Genomic DNA, 18,518 nt, shown 5'->3' with positions numbered 1-18,518 from the left:
TAAATGTTTGAAAAAGTAAAAAACTGAATACAAAAACTATGAATATCCCTTGTGATAGCTAGAGTCTGTATCTTACTTTTCTTTGGAACATAATCTTTTCCCCAGTTCTCCCCGTACATAATATATTATAAAAACAAGGTAGAAATTTAGTGGCGTGACTGAATTAAAGGGAACACTTTCGAACACAATGCAAAATTCAGATGTGAACGTGTGTGTGTGTGTGTGTGTGTCTGTGCCTGTGTATGCATTTACATAAATTTTGATAAATAACTAAATACTTTTGAACAAGAGACCCACTTAAAGTGTAAAAAAGAATCTTGTTGAAATGCTGCATTATAATTACACACTTTTGTACATGGTGCAGAAACTTAAAAAAATCTTGTGTATGTTCTTATAATTTTTTTCGGTAAACAGCGCTTTGGTGTATCACTGTAATGTAATTGGATTCTTTGTAACATGGCGGGCTTGGCCGAAAGATATAATGCTCTGTGATTGGTTGTAAAAGTTTTCCTGCCAACGTCGTCATGCATTGTGACTGGCTGAAAAATGTCCCCCACCAGTACCATCTTCCATTTGTTGAAAATTTCCTACCATCGCCATCTTGGATTTTTAAATTTCCTGCTATTCGCTAATTTTAAATTATAATTATCCACCATCTGCCATCTTGATAATGTCATGCTCTCTACGTCATTGATGAAGACCTGCGCTCAACGTCAACGACGGCGGCGATGAAGCCACGATTTAAGGTTGTTCAAAGTGGTCCAGATGTGCTTTAGATACACTACTGTCACACAGTCAGTACTGCGTCGAGTGTTCCTATATTCCTCCGGAATTCATTCTTCAGTAAATCATTTATGTCAGAATTTTACAACAGTTGCTTATCGATTTCTTTGTAATTGGAACTGGAAGTATTACATAGTTTCTGAAGTCTGTGGGTGTTTCTCCTCCGTCATTCATTTTGCGCACCATCTGGAGTAGTTTTGTTATGACAAGCTATCACGAGGATATCAGTCATTCTGTGAGGATGTCATCTACTCCATAGTTCTTATTTCGACTTAGGTCTTTCAGTGTTCTGTCAAATTCTTCTCGCAGTATCATAATTTTCTTCCATCTCATTTTGACCTAGTTCCTCTTCTCTATCTAAAATATTGTTCTCCAGATTGTTTTCCTCATACAGACTCCACCTTCCAAGTTGCTCCTTCCTCTTCTTTGCTCATTATTAGTTTGACAACAGAGATCTTAATATTCATATTGCTGTTTCTCATTTCTCTGGACGTCCATTTAATGTTCTTCGACCTACTCCGGAGGTCTCTTTAATGACTTAGTAGGAGTTACCCTTGAATTGTGGTTGCACCTACGGTACGGCTATCTGCATCGCTGACGCACTCAAGCTACCAAACTTCGGCGAGATACGTGGCTCATATGGGTGGGGCTCGGGTGGCGGGCAAGGCTACCTGAGATTTTAAGATCTTTTGTAGCCACATCCCTCATTTCTATGCCAATATTTGTGGCCACGTGTTTGATTATTGATATTTTTCTTGTAGTTACCCTAGCTGCTGCTTTTAGGTCCAGGGAGACATTTATCGTGGCTTCACTCGTTTTCCCTTTGATGAATTTATGTAAAATTTCTGTTAATGTATTAAAAATGTCCAAGTTTGCACAATGCCCCTTCAGTTTATCCAGGCCACATCACCTTAATTTCCTATCTTTGGACAATTTCTTCAGTTTTAACGGGTAGTTCACAACCAATGCATTATGGACAGGGTTCTAATCTGTCGCTGGATGTGTCTTACAATTTAAAGATCTGTTTCACAAGAATGATATTTTCTGAAACCGTGCTGACTATGTGTCAATAAATCGTTTTCTTCGAGGTACTTCATAATGTTCACACACACACACACACACACACACACACACACACACACACACACACACAATGATTAACTTCTTGTTGATGTGAAACTCTTAATTTAGTAGCTGATAATTCGAAATGTTTGTCTTCACTAACTTAACTAAGGTCTTTTCTTTCTTTAAACAGTATTCCTTTTCTGATATAGATTCCAGATGGCCTACCCTCTGAAGTATCATAATCAGTCTGTCCTTTCAAACAACAATAATGCTGCACGTTGGGTTTTTGTGTCTCTACACCAGTGCTCTGTGGCACATAAAACAGTGCAATGCAAACATTAGAGCTAAGCGGGAAATTGTGGTTTTTTATTTTCTATTGGCTGCATTCATAATTCCATACCTACTCTAAAACTGTCTGAAAATAATCGTCGTGGAGGTAAGAGCCACATACCTATCGAAGAAGCAGTGAAGGGGCTAAAAAGCCTTGTACCTCACGACTTGCGAATTCGGAGGCTTTATCAGCCACCATTTAAGACTGAGAACAACAAACTTCACACGTAATTTCAAAGCTTTCAGAAACTTTCCTCACTGAAAACCCACACAAAATTACGAAAGGGAAAAGGTTTATCGGTTACTACATTTTCGCTGTTCTTCTAATGTAACTGCTGATTTAGGAATGACGTTTTAATTTATTGCTTCTTTGCTATTGACTGTATTCACGGAAGATTTTGCAGAAATATACCACTGAATGTTCATGAAAGATTGTCCCATTGTACGACACAAAATTCAGGAGACATAACGTCATAAGCATTGAGATGCGTGAGAAACTGGCGCATCATGCGCCAAGTTTTAATTTATCACGTCTTTACTACCAGATCTATTCGTAAGAAATTTCGCAGACAGTACAAAAATGTACCGATAAATGTCTACAAAATTATATCGTTCTACGACACGTTGTTCAGGTGACGTGGCATCATAGGGACTGAGTTGTGTGAACTCGAAACTGCAGGACCACATTCGCTGCAGATACAGGTGAAGTACGTGTGTAAATATGTGTGAAATATGTTGAAAATGTGAAACATACATGACGTGAGCATACTCTGACAAAGTAGTGGTTAAAATGCTGCTCCTAAATTCCTGGATCGATTCCAACCAAACGGAGTACACATACTACCTGGAAGAAAATACTGTGGCGGTAAAAACAATCAACCTCCAACTTGGGTTGGGGTGATAACATGAAGAGAGAAGCGAAGAGGAAGACATGGACAAACAGAGAGGGGGAAGCGGGACATGGACAGAATGAAGGAAGGAGGACATGGACACAGTTATGAGTGAGGAGGAAATGGACGTGAGTGAGTGGTAGGGAGAAATGGATAAATAAAAGGAAGCAGAGAAGATGGACAGGGAGAGGGGAGAAGAGGGGATGCATAGACAAGGGAAAAAGAAAACGATGGACACAGAGAGAGGGAGGAGGAAATGGATCAATAAAGAATGGAGAAGGAGGTGGACTGAGAGAGGGTGGAGGGGGAGATGGACTGAGAGAGGGTGGAAGAGGACATGGAGAGGGGGATGAGGAGAAGAAAATATACAGATAAAGTGAAAGGGAGGTGGACAGAGAGAGAGAGAGAGGAGAGGAGGAAACTGACAGATAGAGGGGGAGGAGGAGATGGATAGAGAGAGGAGGAGGTGATACAGAGAGGGATATTTGGAGATAAGGGCATTGACGAGGAGGTAGAGGGGGAAGAGGGCATGGACTCAGGGGAGGAGGGGGATGAGTTCGATGAGGTGGACAGAGGGGCAAGGAGAGAATGGTCAGAGGGGAAAGGAGCAGATGGATAGTGAGAGTGGGGAGGAGCAGATGATGCTGTTTCTGCACGCTACATTAACAGCCACTAAATATACAAAAATTGCGTTGACTGATAACTTCACGGGAATAACGCCAAGGTTAGAGGAACATTAATATAACTTTGAACCGTCCAAGTATAGAATCCATCACCGAAAACTGAAATGTACACAGGCACAGAGGTAGGCTGACTCCAGTATGTTTGCATACGGCTGAGAAGATGCAGGTGGACGAGGCTCCGCTGGCAGCGGTCCGACGTGTTCGTATCTGCCAGCAGGGGGCTGGCTGGGCGCTTGCTTCAAGTGAGAAGGCGCGCATACTACGCCACAGGCGCTAGCGCGCGAAAAAGGAGGACCACGCCAGCTGAATCTCTGCGGAAGGTCAGGTGAGAAAGCCACCAGATCCACCCAAGTGAGCCGACTACGACGACAGCGCTGATGACAACGGCGCATTGGCAGCTGCGCGGCAACAGCGTTGGCGTCCATCGGTTCATAAACAACTGTAGAGGCATTGTTATTGTAGGGAGTAGCTGTCAGCTATCTCCAGATCGGTGGGGTATGTGGGTGGAAGTGGAACAGATGATGGTGCACTGCTCACAGTGATGACCCCACAGGCATGGGGCTCTGTGAACCATGTGGCAGAAACAGATGGAGACAGTGACGACAAAGGACCGTCCCCCCTGTCCTCTGATGGGTGGGCAGCGTCAGGGTAGCAGCTGTCGGGCAGCAGTTGAGGGTGCGGGAGAGAAACGTCTCTATCTATACGTCGTCAACACTCCAATGTGACTGGTCCCTGGAATGGGGTGGTACCTGCAGGATGGCCTTCTGATGGTGTCCTCTGTAGCAGTGGCAGATCGTTTCCCCCTGAGGGCATATGCCGATGGTGGCCGAGTGACGCCCTGCTAGCGTCCGCAGCCAACGTTGGCCATCTGCACATCTCCCGAACTGTAGCTGGTGCCCATCCTGGCTGCTGACCAAAGGTGCGCACACAGACTGGTTCACCTGCAACATATTGTAAAGACCGCACCACTGGCTGTGGCTCAAGATGGAGCATACGTGGTAGTGTGCAGGGTTGCTGCCCATGTAGAACCTCTGTTTGGATGCAGCAGTAAAGTAGCGTGGTCCTGTAGGTGCTTTTGAACAGAGGCAACGCTGCATCGGCGGGTGAGTCCACCAAGCACTTTGCCAATTATGTCCTAATTGTACACACCACTCTGTCCAGTTCCTCATTCAGTTGGGAGTGAAATGGAGTGAACATGATTTGTGTAATACCGTGCAAGAAGCAGAAATCGTAGAACAATGCCAAGGCAAATTGTGTGCCTTTATCAGAGACGATCGTCCATGGCATGGGATTCTCACAGCAGATGGGGAGTCGGGGAGTGGGCCACGGAGCAAAAGATCGGGGGGGGGGGGGGGGGGGGGCTGGCTGTTGCGTGCCACACTGCCAAAATCTCGAAGATTGGCAAAGTTTGACAGAAGTTCGAAATATGGCGCGTACTTCAATGCGAAATGCTTATAATAATTTCCACAACGAAATTCAGTCTCGAAATCTGGCAGAAAACCCAAAGACATTCTGGTCATACATAAAGCACACCAGTGCCAAGACGCAATCAGTACCTTCACTGCGCGATAACAACGGTGAAGTCACTGATGACAGTGCAACTAAAGAGAGTTATTAAACACGGTTTTCATAAAATCCTTCACCAAAGAAGACGAAATAAATATTTCTGAATTCCAGTCAAGAACAACTGCCTAGATAAGAAACATATAAGTAGATATCCTCGGAGTAACGAAGCAGTTTATATCACTTAATAAAGGCAAGGCCTCCTGTCCAGATTGTATACCAGTTAGGTTCCTCTCAGAGTATGCTGATAAAATAGCTCCATATTTAGCAATTATATACAACCATTCACTGACAGAAAGATCCATACTTAAAGACTGGAAAATTGTTCAAGTCACACGAATATCCAAAAGGGAAGTAGGAGTAATCCGCTGAATTACAGGCTCATATCACAAACGTCGATTTGCAGTAGAGTTTTGGAACATATACTGTATTCGAACATTATGGAGTACCTCGAAGAAAACGATTTAATGACACATAGTCAGCACGGTTACAGAAAATATCGTCCTTGTGAACCATAACTAGCTCTTTATACTCATGAAGTAATAAGTGCTATCAACAGGGAATGTCAATTGATTCCATATTTTTAGATTTCCAGAAGGCTTTCGACATCGTTCCTCACAAGCGTCTTCTGACCAAACTGCGTGCCTACGGAATATCGCCTCAGTTGTGCGACTGGATTCGTGATTTACTGTCAGAAAGGTCACAGTTCATAGTAACAGACGGAAAGTCATTGAGTAAAACAGAAGTAATATCCGGCGTTCCCCAAGGATGTGTTATAGGTCCTCTGTTGTTCCTGATCTATATTAATAACATAGGAGACAATCTGAGTAGCCGTCCTCGATTGTCTGCAGATGATACTGTCATTTACCGTTTTGTAAAGCCATCAGATGATCAAAACGACTTGCAAAATGACTTAGTTAAGATATCTGTATGGTGCGGAAAGTGGCAATTGACCCTGAATAAGGAAAAGTGTGAAGTTATTCACATGAGTACTAAAAGAAATCAGCTAAATTTCGATTACGCGATAAGTCACACAAATCTGAAGGCTGTAAATTCAACTAAATACTTAGGGATTACAATTACAAATAACCTAAATTGGAACGATCACATAGATAATATTGTGGGTAGAGCAAACCAAAGACCAGGTTTACTAAAGAGACTGCTTACACCGCGCTTGTCCGCCCTATTCTAGTGTACTGCTGTGCGGTGTGTGATCCGCATCAGGTGGGACTGACGGATGACATCGAAAACGTACAAAGAAGGGCCACTGGTTTTGTATCATCGCGATATAGGGGAGATAGTGTCACAGACATGATACGTGGGTTGGAGTGGCAATCATTGAAACAAAGGCGTTTTTCGTTGCGACGGAATCTTCTCATGAAATTTCAATCACCAGTTTTCTCCTCCAATTGCGAAACCATTCTGCTGGAACCCACATACATAGGGAGAAATGTTCATCACGATAAACTAAGAGAAATCAGGGCTCGCACAGAAAAATTTAAGTGCTCGTTTTTCCCGCGTGGCGTTCGAGAGTGGAACGGCAGAGAGACAGCTTCAAGATCGTTCATTGAACCCTCTGCCAGGCACTTTATTGTGAATAGCAGAGTAATCACGTAGATGTAGATGTAAAATAAATTCCAGGCCAGTAAACAAAGCGCCTCTTTAGCATCTTCATGTGGGTTATGCCCCAGTTCAGGAAAGGAAGTCTCTGGGGACACAGGACCAGTGAGACGACAACACGATATTCATCTGAATCCATACTGAGGAGGAGTGTTCCATTAACTCATTGCCAACCGATTATGAACAAGGAGAAAGTTGTGGATTGGGGCAGACTCCTTAGCATGCAGCCAGCTGAGCCAACCTTTAGACACAAAATGAGACACCTGATGGAGCACTGGATCTAGCCAACTGGCTCTCTCCATCCACTTTGCTGTGACTGGGAGCCCATCCAACACCGTCTGCACATGACTTGAAAACACACTACTTCTGTTTTGAGGAATTTTGGATCAGGACCAGCAGATTAGAGTAACAGTACATCTACATTTTGCATGACGAGCAGTGGGATGATAACGACTCTCGTACTGACACGCACTCAAAAATAAAGCCCGCTGCTAAGTCTTGGTGCAGTCCTGTCAGGAAGTCAAGAACGGACGCCGAAAAGCTCCACAAGCGGTTTTTTGTAGGTGATGAGAAGGAATTTGTTTCGATAAAGGAAAACGTGGAAGTTGGAGACCTCGTAGAGGATCGCCAACGCTTCCCTATCCATTTGCAAATAATTGTGTTGAGCAGCTGTCAACGTCTTTAAGGGGTATGCAAGAGGTTGTTCAGATCTGTCAGCTTCCCTGTGAGGCGAAACCGCTTCACGTTCGTACTGGGATGCGTCTGTGACAAGAACCAACTGTTTACCTGATGTAAAGGTACCGAGACACGGGGAAGATATTAGTAACGATCAAAGACAAGGAACACATTTCTTCAGCAACTTGTTTAAGGCATGAATGACATCCGCCACATTAAGGATAAATTTTGAATATTAATAACCTTTTTACAGAAATTTTTGGATTCTTTCAGGTTTCACAACTTGGCAATTGCCCTAGTTGATGCTGTATAGAACGGACGCCATCCTTCGACAGAAGATGGCAAACATATTCGACATCTCCCTGAGAAAGTCTGATTTCCGGAAGTTGCTCTTCAGCCTGCCTCTTGCAGTTTAGTGAAAAGAGTTCGGAGGTTGTCAAGATATTCTTGCAATGAAGACCCTGTGATGATGTCATCTAGATAATTTGCACAACAGGGAATGTCGTGTATTAACTGGTGGAAGAATCGCTGAAAAATAGCAGGGCAATGTCAATCCAAAAGACAAGGATATATAACGGTATAACGTGAATGGGGTGTTCAAAATGGTTCAAATGGCTCTGAGCACTATGCGACTTAACTTCTGAGGTCATCAGTCTCCTAGAACTTAGAACTAATTAAACCTAACTAACCTAATGACATCACACACATCCATGCCCGAGGCAGGATTCGAACCTGCGACCGTAGCGGTCGCGCGGTTCCAGACTGTAGAATGGGGTGTTGCGAACCATAATTTGTTCGGAAGTCGAATCCAGACAAAGCTGTAGATATGCCTCCGACAAATCAGTTTTTGAAAGACATTCGTCACCCGCTAGTTTCCCAAGGATTTAGTCAGGGCGTAGAATCGGATAAGAAACCACTACTAAGAGTTAATGTTATATTTGCTATCTCCACACAAACGAATGGCAAGTAATGGTGTAGCTCGTTACCTAGAGGTGCTCGGTTCAGTGATACGTAGGTCCTGCAACCTATCAAGTTCCTCCTTGACTGCCGATCTCGGGGCGAATGGGGGAGGCCGAGCTTGACAAAATTTAGGCATGGCCGTCAGTTTGAAGGTGATGTGGGCTTCGCAATCCTTTTCCATCCGGAAACCTGGTAAAAACAGGAGGCCAAACTCACGGCAGGGTTCGTCCACTTCCTGGAATAGAACGGAGTCGCGACCAAGATGTACCATTTCTAGATTTTGAAACCCATAGACTGTAAAAACATTGAGACCAAAAACATTCATCGACTTCTCACTACCTACTATCAAAAACGTGATCGCTCTCGTGACGAGTTGATACTCGGCGTCGATTGTGAACTGTCGTTAGACAGGAATGGACTGGTTGCATTAATCGACCAAACGACGATTTGTGGAGGACAGAGCAGGTCGAACCAGACGGTAATATGTTTCAGCTTCACGAAGGGACACATAACACCGGTGTCGACCTGGAAACTGAACAACTGTCACTAAATCAACAGCGTAATGTATATCTCGCTGGGGACTTCGAGATCGCGGTCACGGACTGGCGTAACACTATGCACCACCTTGAACTCTACATCCGCGTCAGAGGTCTGGCTGTGCGGGGAACTACGACATACCGCGGCCACAAGACCTTTCTTACGGGAAGCGGCGCACACGCCGCGCCAATGCGGGCTGCGGCGCCGGGAGTGTACACAGAAACTACCAGGACACGATGGGAAACCGCGGAGCAAACAGCAACACCCGATTGCGGCCCGGGGGAATTAGAGGAACCCATCGAGGACGTCAGATAATGCCGCCGATGTTGTGCGCTGACGCAATGTCCATGACATCCTCAAACTGTTCAGCGGCAGCTTGTGACACTTCGAAAGCCTTAGCGCTGCTCAAAAACCTCCTCAACCGTCGCATCTTCAAAACACCATACCTCCCGATGGACCTCTTTCTCCAAAGAGGAACTAACTACCACGTCGCGAATCAGAGAATCGGCATAGGAGCATTGGCAGGGAGCGCACAGAAATTTACACTTCCTATTTAGCCCACGAAAGTCGGCTATCCACGCTTGACGGGACTGACCTGGTTTCTTTTGCTGCTGAATTAATTACATACGGGAAACTACGACGTGGGTTTACATAAGGTAATAAGCACTAAGCAAGGCACATATTTCGCAAAATGAAGAACATGAAAAAACTGATGGAGTTTTAATAGGGCAAGTCTTGGAAGCAAATGAAACGTTTCAGGCGCATTCCATGACAAGAAAAAAGCTCTTTGCAACGATGTATCCTATACCTGAAATCCTGCAAAATTCAGCTGCTGATGTCGCACATACTTGTCCCAGCCTTCCTTTGCTTGTTGGAATGGTGGAAAAGCGGGTTGTAAAGGGGGGGGGGGCAGGGAGGGGGGGGGGGAAGGGTTGGTCATGTAGGCAGCAGTGGGCGTGGGGCGGTGTTCCCAGCGAATTTGTAAGTAATTGACGAAACAAGTGCTGCTGACGTTCTCAAGCTGTTGCTGCTGTTTTTGTAGTAATTTAACCAACGACTGATCCATTTCACTCGCGAAGGACTCTCACAGAATGCACTACCTCGTCGCCAAAACTGTTGTACCTGCTCTCTTTATTGACAACCACTAAGTATACAAAAATTACGTCGGCTGATAACTGCACGCCAAATAATGACAAGGTTAGAGAAACATTAACACAACTATCAACTGTCAAAATACAGAGTCCCACAACTGAATGCTCACCGGCACAGAGCTGACTTGACTCGAAAACGTTTGCGTACTGCGGAATAGATGCAAGTGGACGGGGCCCAACTGCCAGCGGCCTGACGTTTCCTTATTTGCCGACCAGGACACGGGCTATGAGGGACGGTAGCGCGCTTGCTACATCGTTCCCCGCTGGCGCCGGATACAAGGACCGCGGAGGAGAATTGCCCGAGTTCGCCGACACAGATGAAACGCGCCGCCACACACGAACAAAGAGAAGTGGGAGGAGACAGACATGAAGAAGAGGGTGTGGCAGATGGACGGAGAGAGGTACAGTAGGAGATAGATAGTGAATGGGGAGTAGGAGGTTGACAGAGAGAGTTGGCAGAAGGAGATCGACAGAGAGGTGAACGGAGGAGATGGACAAAAAGAGGGCAAGGAGAAGATGGGGTACTAAAATTCGAATAAATACAGACCCGGGCAATCACATCTATGAAGTGTTCCATTTGTATGTCGGAATCTATCTTGTGAGCGTTCGCTGTAGTAGCTCTTTACCTAATGGAGGGAACCTTTAGGCAAACAACATGCTGTCTGAATTTGTCTTAAAAAGGACCTATGCTTCCTATTTGTAGCCACAGGTATTTAACCGTGCATGTCAGTGATGCACTTTCTACATTTTCACTGATGTGATGTGCCGATGGTCATTACGTAGTGAGATCCCTTCTAACGATAATCCTGACATACCAGCGTCACATGCACGAAGTCAGCTGCCATTTCTAATACTGCAATAATCGACTTCACATCTCCATTAAGGCATTTCTGATCATGGCTGGTTCAAATGGTTCTGAGCACTATGGGACTTAACATCGGAGGTCATCAGCCCCCTAGACTTAGAACTACTTGAACCTAACTAGCCTAAGGACATCACACACATCCATGCCCGAGGCAGGATTTGAACCTGCGACCGTAGCAGCAGCGCGGTTCCCGACAGAAGCGCCTAGAACCGCTCGTCCACAACGGCCGGCTTCTGATCATGACGCTGGAACAGCTTGACAACGTAACGTGAGTACCACGAGTCAGAGAAGCTACCTTGTTCAACTCCCTATTTGTATTGTATACCTTGATACTGTCTAAACTGTTTCCCGACCCACTCATTATACTCTTAATTATATTGTCCCTTTTGTAAAATTATTAAACATAGACACTAAGTCATCCACCATTTCACCTACATTTCATCTGAATATGATGGTGGCCTGATGTGCCAACGCTAAAATTTCCTTTAACTGGGGCCTACAGTAGTACACCTTGCCTACGGCTGCTACCTAGCAGGAGCACTTCCTTCTTTCCAACATTTTAATTTCCCTCTGGATTCATACGTTCTGGGGAATGCTGACGTTTTTGTATCAACAAATAATTTTCCTACAAAACAGATTCAATCAAATGAACTATTACATCCCTGCTCACGTCACACAGTGTGAAATGCATTTATACGACAGGCGGTGGACAAAATATGGAAACACAAAAAACACAACACATCAATATGCCTAATATGGTGTAGGAAACCCTTTGGGATTGTAACCAGCCTCCAGTGGTCTCGGAACGGATAAATACAGATCCTGCATGTTTCACGTGGAAGTATTGTACAATTCTTCCTGCAAAATAAGGGCAAGATTAGGTAACGACGATGGAGATGGATATAAATCATGTAGTTTTCTCTCCAAAGTAGACCATAAAGGCTCAATAATATTGAGATCTGTTGAATATGAAGGCCAGGGGAGATGCAACAATTCATCCTCATGCTCACGCAATCAGTGCTGGACGATGCAAGCTGTGTGCACAGGGGCCCTGTGGTCTTGCATCACTGTTGGGGAACGATGGACATGATCAGCCAAAATGTTCATATAATCCTTGGTAGTAACGCGACTTTGCAGAGTATCTATGGCTCCCATGGAATACCATGACATTGTTGCCCAAACCCAAACCTCCAACGTGTATCACTCTTGGGATGTAAAATCGGCAGAAAGTTGGACTTGTTTGTTAGTTTCGTATTTCACAGATCATTTTTCATGGTAAATCGTTGTGGTATGGAACGAGATATTTTACATTCACATCCCAAATTGATTAGTAAATATGGCTACGTGCTGAGTTTTTTTTTCTAAAGAAACGTACGCATGTGAGTTAGTAATTCCTACCTGTCACCTTTTAAACATTGCAAAAATTAAAAATCTTCTACGGAAAAGACGGAGTTGTCAAGAAGAAACTTCAATTTGCTTTCAAATTTTACTTTGCAGTCTGCCAGACATTTTATATCCCCAGGTAAGTGATCAAAACTTTTATTTGCAGCATTTTGTATCCCTTTTGCCCTAACGACGACCTCAATTTGGAGTAATGAATGTCAATTTTTCCTTCTGGTGTTGTTATTATGTATCCCATTTTTCGTTTTGAACTGAAGTAAATTATTTATGGCATTCTTCATGAGGTAACAACTATTCTGTGAAGCAGTTGTCACAGTTCCCAACTCCTTACACAGATGTCTACTGCTAGATGAACATGGATGAGCAACAAATATTACTTTTACAGCACGCTTTTAAGTTACAAGGACTTTCTTTCTTGACGATGAGTGACCCCAAAACGTTATTCCATGTGATATCATTTAATGTAAATGTACAAAATATGTGAACTTACTGAATTTTCTCTCCCCAAGATTTGCAATGATTCTAAGTGCAAATGTCGATGAACCAAGTTGTTTTAGGAATTCCACAATTACCTTTTCCACTTGAAATTCTCATCCCTATGAGCATCTAAAATTTTGAAGTTTCCACTCTACTTGTTATTTCCTCTCCATACGTTATGCTTATCATTGGTGTAGCATCCCCAGATCTGCCAATCTGAATATCTTTTGGCTTTTTAAAATTCAGAGTGTGACCATTCACAGAGAACTAGCCAATGACATTACAAAAAAAAAAAAATCTCTGTATAATAAGAAAATATGGTTCTGCCTTGAGCAAACACAATTTTTCTTATTGCACTATATGTACATGTTTTGGAGATATTTCTCCATTTCCAGTTGGTTTTATTTATTGTCTGTTGAACAATATACAAAGAATTTATGCATTTATCTCTGTATATTGTTTAACAAATAATAAATGAACCCACTGAAGATGGAGGAACGTCTATAGAACATGTCTGGGTAGTAAAACAAGAAAAATTGTGTTTGTTCAAGGCAGAACCACATTTCCTTATAACGCATCATAAAGCACACACAGAAAAGGAATGGACATCGACCACAAAATGATCGTTTGCTAGTTCTTCTGTTTCTGTATGTGTGTTTGTATTTATGACAATACTAGCGTCATCTGCAAAAAGAACAAATTCCTCTTGTTGTATATTAGATGGAAGCTCGTTTACATATATGAGAAACAATAGTGGACTAAAGATTCATCTCTGGGGAACTCCATATATGATTCCTCCCCAGTCAGAATAATGTCCCCAGACTGTATGTGTTGAGTTACTAAGTACAACTTTCTGCATTCTTTTGGCTAGATATGACATTATGCATTGGTTGGCTGTACCATCAATCCCATAAAACTTCAGTTTATCAAAGAGAAAGCTGTGATTCACACACTTAAATGCGTTAGGTAGGTAGCAGACAATAATAATCGACGTCATTTTATTCCTTAATGCTAGTAAAATTTGGTGAATGAACATGTAAATAGAATTCTCAGTAGAGCAACTCTTCTGAAATTCGAACTGTGATTTTCAGAGGATGTTATTGTAGTTCAGCCAATGGGCTTGAAGCAGTTAAGTTCTGTCGAGCTTGCTAGCAATTGGATGGGTTACCATCCATGTCTGCCGAGTGGTGTTGGCAAGGGGGTGCACTCAGCTCAGCCGTTGTGAGGTCAGTTGACGAGCTACTTGACTGACAAGTAGCAGCACCGGTCACGGAAACTGACAAGTGCTCAGAGAGTGGTGTACTGACCACATGCCCCTCCGTGTCCGCAACCGGTAACGCCCATGTCATATACTATTCTCGAATACGTCAACTTTTAAAAAATTTTAGAGTGATGTCAGCAATTAAACTGGTCGGCAGTTATTGACATCTCCGCTATCACATTCTTGAAATAGAGATCTGACTATAGTATATTTGAGTGTCTTTGGAAAAAATGCCTTGAGTTAGTGATACATCACATAGGTCACATAAGGCCTGGCTATGATCAAAGGCTCTAGATAGATGGAGAAACAGACCATAGTTTAATTCATCTTGATCTATGGCATTCAGAACTCGCTTCAAGAAGACCAAGAAAGCTGTTTCAGTAGATTTATTTTTCCTGAAACCCTTCAATCTGGCGTATTTGCCGAACCTACACCAGGAGCCACAAATTAATTGCTTTCCATCTTATATCATGATATGCTTATGTTCTGCTACAGAATTTTAAACCAGTGTCTGAAAACTAATCTTATTCTAAAAGAAATTCACAGAACAATATTGTTCTGTCAGTCTTACTGGATGCAAGCATACATTGTTGATGGTGTGAAACGCATGGAAAGAAAAAAAATGTTTTTAAAAGAATTTTTCAAACCTCTTACCACAACAACAGGGTTTTAGTAAAACTATGCAGAATGTGTAAAAATTAAATAAAAGAAACTTGAAATTAGTAATAAGCTAGGAGGTCAGATATTGGGATGCTGCTCTAATTACTATACTTAATTTTAAGATTAGTGAATAAGGATAACCTTGTAGCTGAATTAATCTCGACGTATTTTATCAGACTATACAGAGATACCAAGTTCCGTTACAGCTGAATATTTGTTCGTTTATGGGACTGAGGACGAAAGGTGGTACTGAAGTTACATAAATACTTGAAAAACAATATGACCCGAGCAGTCGGTATAGTTGATGTATCAGTGATTCTGCTTTTTCTGCAATAAATGAAAAGTATTCGAAGTTGCGAATACGAACTACCGTCAGCTGAATAAGGGAATAAAGGCAGTGAAAAACCAATTCCAAACAGGGACTCGAACCCGGATTTCTCGCTTTCAGCGAGGGGTCGCCTTGAGCGATTTGGCATGCATGCAGGCACGCATGTCCGAGGAAACATTGCCTCGTTCTTCTTAAGAACACAGGCGCTCCAATATCGCATATTCTGCAATAGTTTGGCAATGTTTCTTAAAGTTTTTCGAAAATATAATTTGTCTCTTACCTATATGTAAGGAGAGAGAACGATGGAGAGAGAGCGAGAGGAGCAGGAGACTGCAGCTCGAATGCACGCACGCACACACACACACACACACACACACACGCACACACACATTCACACACACACGCAACACACAAATGACAATGTTTTCTGTTTCAACATGCAGTTCAAACAATTCCTGGAAAGCAATCAATCCATACGAACACCTTCAGGCAGCAAATTGTAATATTTCCGTCAACCTCTCGCGGTCAGATTAATTTACTCTGTTACTGTTACACTGTTAATTTACACAATTGTGTTTGTGCCGAATACAACAAAATTACATGGGCCGACTCTGAGAGAACCTGGAAAGACAAACGGTACTTAAAACGTTCTGTTGGACATATAACTCATTGTTACAGTAGGCGGCAGTTTATTGGGCTGCGTGACGTTATTTTGGCACTGACCTTTGAAGACCTCCCTCATCGCTCCAAGCTGTGAATCTCACCGGACCTTACCTCTAATGCAGTTGTCAGCATGCTGCGCACCACCATGTGAATTCTGCTGAATTAATCCTTCAACACAACCACACTTGGGGGGGAGGGAATTTGCATACAACTACAAATGAAGGCAAAATAATACTGGTAGAACTGAACTGTACTGTAGAGGCCCATTCTCTTCATATTACATGGTCGAAAATTCGTCATTGCTTTGACACAAAATCAAAGATGCCACCTATGAGAACTCACAGAACTTGTTCAAACGCGAGTGTGCCCTTACCAGCGGTACTAAAGGCCAAACACAAAAATTCGCTCATGTAATAAAAGTTTATGTTTTGTAATTAGCAAAACCCACCTAATGTGGGTTGGGAAGACACTTTTAATGCTCTTTGCCAGGCGCGATTTCTCACATCTCGCCAGGATAGTTAGGAAAGCTGTAAGCAAATAATTTGATATTCTCCAAGTCAATATATCTCACCACCTCCGAGTCGCGACCAAAAGGTCATCAGCGACGACAGTACAACAATTCCGGAGTAAAGAACAACTCACCAGAACGCCACGATCACCTACCTTCACCCACGGGAGTACTGTCTCGCACACACCATAAGCTTCTCTCGTGAACTAATCACGACTAAGCCTGAGCAGTTTGGCACTAGCAGAAATATACTTAAAACTCATTACTAAAGTTCACCGCCTGCGGGGCTTTCCTTAGATGATGCTACTAGCACAGTACGTGCCCAAGCAAACCGTATTGTAGCACTAAGACAGAGAGTCACTCACTGCACGTCCGTCCTGTTCAACCTCCGAGCTGCGCCTCCTCTGACAATGGCGTGTCACCGCACTGCTCACGATTCTTGGTGGCAGTGACGTTAGACATCTCTTTTGTCAAATATTACCCCAGCCTGCAATTTCATCACACTCTTTGATTTATGTACAGTCGTGCTCAAAAATATCCGAACGACCTGAATTGCATTTCGCCTGATTCACATGCAACCCGCATAACGCAGCTGTCTAGCAGGTCCTCTAATCGCTCCTTGGTACAGTCGTCTGACTAATGAAAATGGTTCCAACAAGTCACCACTAGAAAACTCTGCTCTGTATCGCAATAACTCGCGATGTAATGTAATACCACGATACTACAAATATCAGGAACACCTTATCACAAATAAGACTGTCCCTCAGGCTTGTGAGCTCACATTTATTGCAATAAATGACATACCTGAAATGTTACCACTCTCATTATTACGCCAGATAGGTAATGCACGTAGTAAGTTCATCGTATTCGTGATATCCTTTTCAAAGCAACATACCGTACTTGTTATTTAACACAAAATTACATTAAAAATTTAAGTTATTCGAGAGCAGCAAGTTGAGAATATGTATGAACTTCAAATGTCACGACGAACCGTCTCGTTCTGCTTATGGATTCAAACCCAGGTCATGCAGACTAAGATTTCGTGACTGACGGAAACTAACAGTCATACCTGACTAGGCATACAGAGAGGGATATACCTCGATTTAGACAGTATCAGTTAGCAAATATCAACTTTAAATTATATAACGTAAACATTTTTAACGGACGTGAATTCCTACCCAGCATCTATTGTCCCTGTTAACGAACTACGAGAGATGTCAAATATTGCTTCTTCACAAGTAACTTACTTGAAATGCCGTGAGGTAAAACATTGTGTTGGACCCAGAACCTAACGGGTTGTTATCGAATCACAATCAACTGTGACACATCGGATTTCCTCGGCAGTAGCTAGATGTTTTAACTGAAATGACGAGACGAAACATTATTTTTTTCCTTCCCACGACTCCAACCCGGCACCTATCGCTGTTGTATTCTAGAGAAAACGAACGTTAAATATGGATTTGTTACACCAGCAGCGACATGTGAGCATGTTTGAACTAGAAATAATATGACGAAGAGTTCAGTGCTGACTGGGAATCGAACCCCACACATATAGACGAGTACATACAGTATATAATGGAAGAGCACCACAACCTTAAAACGAGTCGAAAATACAAAGTTTTGTTTCAAAATTTCTTACTTCATACTTTGCCATAATGAAGCGCAAACATTTGGGTTCATGCACAACACTACAGGGAGTCGATACTAATTTTGCTTCGTTATAATTAAGTTGGCGTTTATTTATTTTTGTAGTACGGCAATCAAAGTGTCTAAGGAAAACTAATTTTGCCAGAAGCTGTAACATAAAACAAATCAGAAGTGCTTGCTTGATTTCGTGTTCTTCTGTTTTACGGGTATTGGACAGTTTTTCACGGAAAGACGATTTGTTCAGATTCTTTATATATTATTTAACAATAATAATGATAATAATAATAATAAAATAAAAAAACAGAGAGTAGGTGAAGTTAGCGTGAAAGTGGCGGTGGCAGCTAGTAGCCGAGGCAGCTAGTTAATGGCGATTCGGTCAAGTAGGTAAATGAATGTACTGAACATGCTGCAAACCACCACAGGGAGCCTGTGTGTCAGAGTTCTCGTCGAG

Source organism: Schistocerca piceifrons, chromosome X, assembly GCF_021461385.2.
Source record: "Schistocerca piceifrons isolate TAMUIC-IGC-003096 chromosome X, iqSchPice1.1, whole genome shotgun sequence".
NCBI classification, from domain to species: domain Eukaryota; kingdom Metazoa; phylum Arthropoda; class Insecta; order Orthoptera; family Acrididae; genus Schistocerca; species Schistocerca piceifrons.
This window is presented reverse-complemented; position numbering follows the sequence as displayed.